Source organism: Pristiophorus japonicus, chromosome 7 (genome assembly GCF_044704955.1).
Source record: "Pristiophorus japonicus isolate sPriJap1 chromosome 7, sPriJap1.hap1, whole genome shotgun sequence".
NCBI classification, from domain to species: domain Eukaryota; kingdom Metazoa; phylum Chordata; class Chondrichthyes; family Pristiophoridae; genus Pristiophorus; species Pristiophorus japonicus.
In genome coordinates, this window is record NC_091983.1 from 187407837 (window position 1) to 187415378 (window position 7542).

The window sequence follows — 7542 nt, forward strand, 5'->3', positions numbered from 1 at the left end:
AAGAAAAGTATCCCATATACCTTCTTAACCATCTTATCTACCTGCCCTGCTACCATCAGGTATCTGCGGACATGCACTCCAAAGTCCCACTGTTCCTCTACACGTCTCAGTGTCCTACCATTTAATGTGTATTCCCTTGCCTTGTTAGCCCTTTCCCAAATGCATTACCTCACACTTCTCCGGATTGAATTCCATTTGCCACTTTTCTGCCCACGTGACCAGTCCATTGATATCTTCCTGCAGTCCGCAGCTTTCTTCTTCTTTTGTATCATCTGCAAACTTCTTAATCAAGTCCCCTATATTGAAGTCTAAATCATTGATGTATAGCACAAAAAGCAAGGGATCTAGTATTGAACCCTGCTGAACCCCACTGGAAATAGCCTTCCAGTCACAGAAACACCCATTGACCATTACCCTTTGCTTCCTGTCACTGAGTCGATTTTGGATCCGACTTGCCCACAGGACGTCCCAAAGCCAATGAAGTACTTTTGAAGTGTAGTCATTGTTTTAATATAAACACCCAATTTGTGCACAACAAGGTTCCACAAAATTCAATGTGATAATGACCATATATTCCATTTTTTTAGTAATGTTGATTGAGGGATAAAAATTGCTCGGGACACCAGGGATAATTGCCCTACTCTTCTTCAACATAGTGCCGTGGAATCTTCTACATCCACCTGAGAGCAGATGGGGCCTGGGTTTAATATCTCATCTGAAAGACGACACCTCCGACTGTGAAGCACTGGAATATCAACCTAGATTTTTGTGCTCAAGTCTCTAGAGCAGGAGTTGAACCAACAACCTTCTGACTCAAAGGCAAGAGTGCTATCAACTGAACAACAGCAGCCCCACTTCTGACCTTAGGAGAGTGGGAAGGTCTTGTTGAAGCAGTTAGTTGAAAGAAAGTTGGGCCTTGGATGTTGCCCTGAGGAATTCCTACAGCGATGTCCTGGGGCTAAGATCAGGAATGACTGAACAGGTTGAGGTTCTTTTCTCTAGCAAACAGAAGGCTGAGGGGTCTCCTGATAGAGGTCTTTAAAATGATGAAAAGGTTTGATAAGGTAGTCATAGCAAAACTGTTTCCACTTGTGGGGGCGATCAGAACTAGGGGTCATAAATGTAAGATAGTCAGTTGTAAATCCAATAGGGAATTCAGGAGAAACTTCTTTACCCAGAGAGTGTTGGGAGTATGGAACTCACTACCACATGAAGTAGTTGAGGCAAATAGTACAGATGTGTTTAAGGGGAATCTGAACACATGAGGGAGAAATGAATAGAAGGATATATTGATCGTGTTAGATGAGGCTCGTGTGGAGCATAAACATTGGCATAGACCTGTTGGCTCGAATGGTCTGTTTCTGTGCTGTTAATTCTATATAAGAAGATTTTGATGCTTTCCCAAGAATATTTCTGTACTTGCCTGGGTGACACAAATCAAGAAAAAATTGTGAAAGACATCAGTGAGCAGCATAATTGTTCCTTATACTGAATGATGGCCAAGGATCAGGATTCTACTTTCCCACAGAAGTATAATAGAACACATTTCACTCATAGTCAATCCTCAAGTAATCTTGCCAAACCACAGGCCTTTAATCTGTTGCATGTGTGCTTCAGAGAAGCTCGGAATCAAAACTTCAAATGCGCAGGGATTTTGTATTTAGTCCAAATCCTACCTTTCTCTCATCATTTTATTTGTATTGACTGCCAATCTGATTTTGTACATTGCGCAACAGTTTAATTTCTAGTTTTAATTTTTCATTTCTGATGAAAGGTATGCACACACACTGAATATCAAGTTAGCAGTGCCATTCTTCTAAAGATCATCTTTGTCATTAGAGACCCGTCTCCTAAATTCAAATTTACTTCTATCAATAATTTTCCATCTGATCCTTCAGCAGAGTGACTACTGCTATGAGATTTAAATGGAGATCGTTCTCAGAATACGGAATTATAAAACTCTTTTACTGTTCTTGGTCTGAAAGCTGCTTGCTTTGCCTTCTGAAGGCCACTCGAGAATCGAAGCTGCCATATTCCGCGCCAGCAAATCCCCTCGGTACCTACTTCCTCTTGCCTGGTATCAATTTTAATTTCAGCTAAAGTGGGCAGTTTGTACACTGGCTCCACTTGACTGATCCAGCTGGATTAGATGGAATGTTTTTACCCAAACACAGGTGGGGACAGAGCCAGACCCTCCGAGAACAGTCTAATCATGCCATTTACTTGCTCAGAAATCCTGTCAGGAAAACCAGATTGAGTGACTGCTGAATAATGAGAAGCAAGACGAAAAATACACAAACAACAACTACAACACCAACGTGTATTTATATAGCACCTTTAACGTACTAAAACCTCCCAAGGCATTTCACAGGAGTGCTTTAAGACAAAACAAATAAACTTGACACCGAGCCACATAAGAAGAAGTTACGGCAGATGACCAAAAGCTTGGTCAAAGAGGTAAGTTTTAAGGAGCGTCTTAAAGGAGGAAAGAGAGGTTTAGGGAGGGCATCCCAGAGCTTGGGGCCTAGGCAGCTGAAGACACGGCCACCGATGGTTGAGTGATTATAATCAGGGATGCTCACGAGGACAGAATTTGAGGAGTGCAGATATCTCGGGGTGGGGGGAGGGCGTTGTGAGGCTGAAGAAGATTACAGAGATGGGGGAGGGGGGAGCGGAGGGGTGATGCCATGGAGGGATTTGTAAACAGGGATGAGAATTTTGAAATCGAGGCTTTGTTTAACCGGGAGCCAATGTAGGTCAGCGAGCACAGGGGTGATGGGTGACCAGGACTTCTTGTGAGTTAGGATATGGGCAGTCGAATTTTGGATCAACTCTAGTTTACGTAGGGTAGAAAGCAGGAGGCCAGCCTGGAGTGCATTGGAATAGTCAAGTCTGGAGATAACAAAGGCATGGATGAGGGCTTCAATAGCGGATGAGCTGAGGCAAGGGCAGAGATGGGCGATGTTACGAAGGTGGACATAGGCGGTCTTAGTTATGCTGAGGATATGTGGTCAAAAGCTCATTTCAGGATCAAATATGACACCAAGGTCCCAAACAGTCTCGTTCAGCCTCAAACAGAGGTTGGGGAGAGGGATGGAGTCAGTAGCTAGGGAACGGAGTTTGTGGCAGGGACCAAAAACAATGGCTTTTGTCTTCCCAATATTCAATTGGAGAAAAGTTCTGTTCATCCAGAACTGGATGTCGGACAAGCAGTCTGACAATTTAGAGACTGTGGAGGGGTTGAGAGAAGTGGTGGTGAGGTAGAGCTGGGTGTTATCAGTGTACATGTGGAAACTGACGCCGTGTTTTCGGATGATGTCGCCAAGGGGCATGATGTAGATGAGAAATAGGAGAGGGCCAAGGATAGATCCTTGGAGGACACAAGAGGTAACGATACGGGGGCAGGAAGAGAAGCTGATGCAGACGATTCTCTGGTACGATTAGAAAGATAAGAAAGATAACCAGGTAAGTGCTGTCCCATCCAGCTGGATGATGGCTTCAGAGGCGTTTGAGAAGGATAGAGTGGTCAACCATGTCAAAGGCTGTAGACAAGTCAAGAAGGACGAGGAGGGAAAGTTTGTCTTTGTCACAATCACAAAGGATGTAATTTGTGACTTTGATAAAAAGCCGTTCCGGTACTGTGGCAGGCGTGGAAACCGGATTGGAGGGATTCAAACATGAAAGTGCGGGACTGATGGGCACGGATTTGGGAGATGACAACACGTTCAAGGACTTTGGAGAGGAAAGGGAGGTTGGAGATGGGGAGGTAGTTTGCAAGGACGGAGGGGTTGAGGGTTGTTTTTTTGAGGCGAGGGGTGATGACGGCAGATTTGAGGGAGAGGGGGACAGTACCTGAGGAGGCAGAACTGTTAACAATGTCAACTAACATGGGAGCCAGAAAAGGAAGTTGGGTGGTCAGCAGTTTGGTGGGAATAGGGTCAAGGGAGCAGGAAGTAGGTCTCATGGACAGAATGAGTTAAGAAAGGTCATGAGGGGAGATCAGAAAGAAACTGAAGAAAGATGTGAGGTCAGGGCTAGGGCAGAGGGCTTCCTTAGAGGAAGTTTTGCCCGGTGGGCTAGGGGAACGAACGGAAGAGGCAGAGGTGGCCGAATCGATGGTCTCAATCTTAGAGACAAAGACGTCCATGAGCTCCTCACACTTATAGTTGGAGGTGAAGGTGGAGAGTGGGGAGAGGGGTTTAAAAATACAATACCAGTGGCGAATAGAAGCCGGGGTTTATCTTTACATTCCCGAATGATTCTGGAATAGTGAACGATTTTGGCAGACGAGAGAAGAATGCTTTGTGTGGTCCAGCCAGATCTGGCGATGAATGGCTAATCCAGTTGTCCGCCATATCCATTCAAGTCTACATCCCTTGGAGTTAAGGGAGCGAAGATCAAGGCTGTACCAGAAGAAATGGCCAGGGTGAGAGGGAGTCATTGTTTTAACAGGGTAGAGGACATCAAATGTGGAGGTGAGGGTGCGATTGAGCAGGTCGGTAGCTGCAGAAATGTCATGGAGGGCCAAAGGCTGGACAGTTCGGAGTTCATAAATGCGGTTGTAAGAGAGTCAGGAAAGAATCTTTTTCAGGGGTGGACACAGAAGGAGGTAGGGTTTGGGTGGGGTGGCTGAGGGTGGAAGGGGCATGTGGGTGGAGAGCGATACATGGAAGTGGTCAGAGATGGCCTTATCTGCGATTGACACAATGGCAGTAGCGAGGCCACGAGAGATGGCAAAGTTGAGAGGCTGGCCCTGAATATGGGTTGGGGAGTTTACATGGAAGTAGAGATTAAGGGAGGATAGAAAGCTAGTGAACTCAGAGGAGAGAGAGCATGATAAATTGTGATGGACGTTGAAATCACCGAGGATGAGAAGTCGTTCGGTGCAGAGGCAAAGGGAGGAAAGTGGTGAAGAAATGTTTTGTGGTACTTGGGTGAGCAGTAGAGAATGAGAATTTTAAATGAGAGGTGAGAGGGGTGGGATAGGGTGAGATGCTCAAAGGAGGAGAAAGTGCCGGAGGAATAGGGGGACAGACCAAGGTATGATTTACTGATGAGAGCCACACCGTCACCACGGTGGTCTGAGCAGGGCATGTCACATCAACATCGAATGAGAAAAAAATAATAGAGTACAATCAATTCATCGAAAGAACAACTAGGTTCTTCTCCATAAGAAACTTCAGTCTAGATCATTTTTTTTCCTTTTCTACCATTTATCTGTATGACTTTAAGTATAAATTTTAAAAATGACATTGAGAAAAGAAGCTCTAGGTATGTACAATTGAAGTACATCACTTTGCACCCTTGCATTGACCTACAAACTGAAGCATTTGTAATGCATTTTTATGTCAAATTAATGCTTAGGAACATAGGAATATAGTGAATAGATCATTCAGCCCCTGGAGTCTGCTCCACCATTAAATTAGATCATGATTGATCTGTACCTCAATTCCATTTACCTGCCTTAGCTCCATGATCTTCAATTGAAATATGGTAGAGATTTCATATCACATGAAACCTTACTAGAATCATAATAATCATAAGAAATAGGAGCAGGAGTAGGCCACCTGGCCCCTTGAGCCTGCTCCGCCATTTAATAAGATCATGGCTGATCTGATCATGGACTCATCTCCACTTCCCTGCCCGCTCCCCATAACACTTTATTCCCTTATCGCTCAAAAATCTGTCTATCTCCACCTTAAATATATTCAATGACCCAGCCTCCACAGCTCTCTGGGGCAGAGAATTCCATAGATTTACAACTCTCTGAGAGAAGAAATTCCTCCTCATCTCAGTTTTAAATGGGCGGCCCCTTATTCTGAGACTATGTCCCCTTGTTTTAGTTTCCCCTATGAGTGGAAATATCCTCTCTGCATCCACTTTGTCAAACCCCCTCATTATCTTATATGTTTCGATAAGATCACCTTTCATTCTTCTGAACTCCAATGAGTATAGGCCCAACCTACTCAACCTATCTCAATCCCCTCATCTTCGTAATCAACCTAGTCAACCTTCTCTGAACAGTCTCCAATGCAAGTATATCCTTCCTTAAATACGGAGACCAAAACTGTACGCAGTACTCTAGGTGTGGCCTCGCCAATACCCTGTACAGTTGTAGCAGGACGTCTCTGCTTTTATACTCTATCCCCCTTGCAATAAAGGCCAACATTCCATTTGCCTTCCTGATTACTTGCTGTACCTGCAGACTAACTTTTTGTGTTTCATGGAGCCCCCAGGTCCCTTTGAACTGCAGCACTTTGCAATTTTTCTCCATTTAAATTATAATTTGCTTTTCTATTTTTTCTGCCAAAGTGGACAACCTTACATTTTCCCATATTATACTCCATCTGCCAAATTTTTGCCCACTCACTTAGCCTGTCTATAACCCAATTATTTATGTCCTCCTCACAATTTGCTTTCTCACCCATCTTTGTATTATCAGCAAACTTGGCTACATTATACTCGGTCCCTTCATCCAAGTCATTAATATAGATTGTAAATAGTTGAGGCCCCAGCACCGATCCCTGCGGCACCCCACTAGTCACTGTTTGCCAACCGGAAAATGGCCCATTTATCCCAACTCTCTGTTTTCTTTTAGTTAGCCAATCCTCTATCCATGCTAATATATTACCCCCAACCCCTTGAACTTTTATCTTGTGCAGTAACCTTGGACCGTCGCACTTCAGTTACATGGACAAATTGAAGATGCTGGGGTTGTTGCCCTTAGAGCAAAAAAGGCTAAGGGGAGATTTAATAAAGGTGGTCAAAATTATGAAGAGTTTTGGTAGAACGGTGACCAAAGGACACAGATTTAAGGTTAATTGGCAAAAGAACCAGAGGCGAGATGAGGAGAAACTTTTTTATGCAATGAGTTGCTATGATCTGGAATGCACTGCCTGATGGGGTGGTGGAAGCAGATTCAATAATAACTTTCAAAAGGAAATTGGATAAATACTTAAAGGGGAAACATTTGCAGGGCTATTAGGAAGGAGCAGGAGAGTGGGACTAATTGGATAATGTTATGTATGCATGCCTGTTTACTGTGTGATGTCTGTAACACTGTTATGCAATACTGAATGTACCTTACACTGTACACACCTTACCTGTACACCAGAGGGTGTTGCTGCTGGAGACCTAAGGGTTACCTGCACACTGCCGGTAACCCAGTATAAAAGGGAACTCACAGCTTGGTGTCCTCACTCGAGGAGCTGCAAATAAAGGACTACAGACTACACAGTTTAATATCATACCCTGCTTCGTGGAGTCATTACTAAAGGTGCCTACATACACTACAACTGGCGACGAGAATACGAGGTCACGAAACACATGCTCAGCATGTCGAATGGCAGCATCTTTCAGCAATTTACCGATGGGGAAGATTGGGATGCTCTTGTAGAAAGATTGGAACACTTAAGGAGACTGGCTGCACCGTGCGACTTTGGCGACCACCTAAATGAAGCATTAAGGAACACATTCGTCTTCGGAGTCGGCCACGAAGGCCTCCTGCACAAATTGCTTTCTGCCGACATCACCGTCACCCTG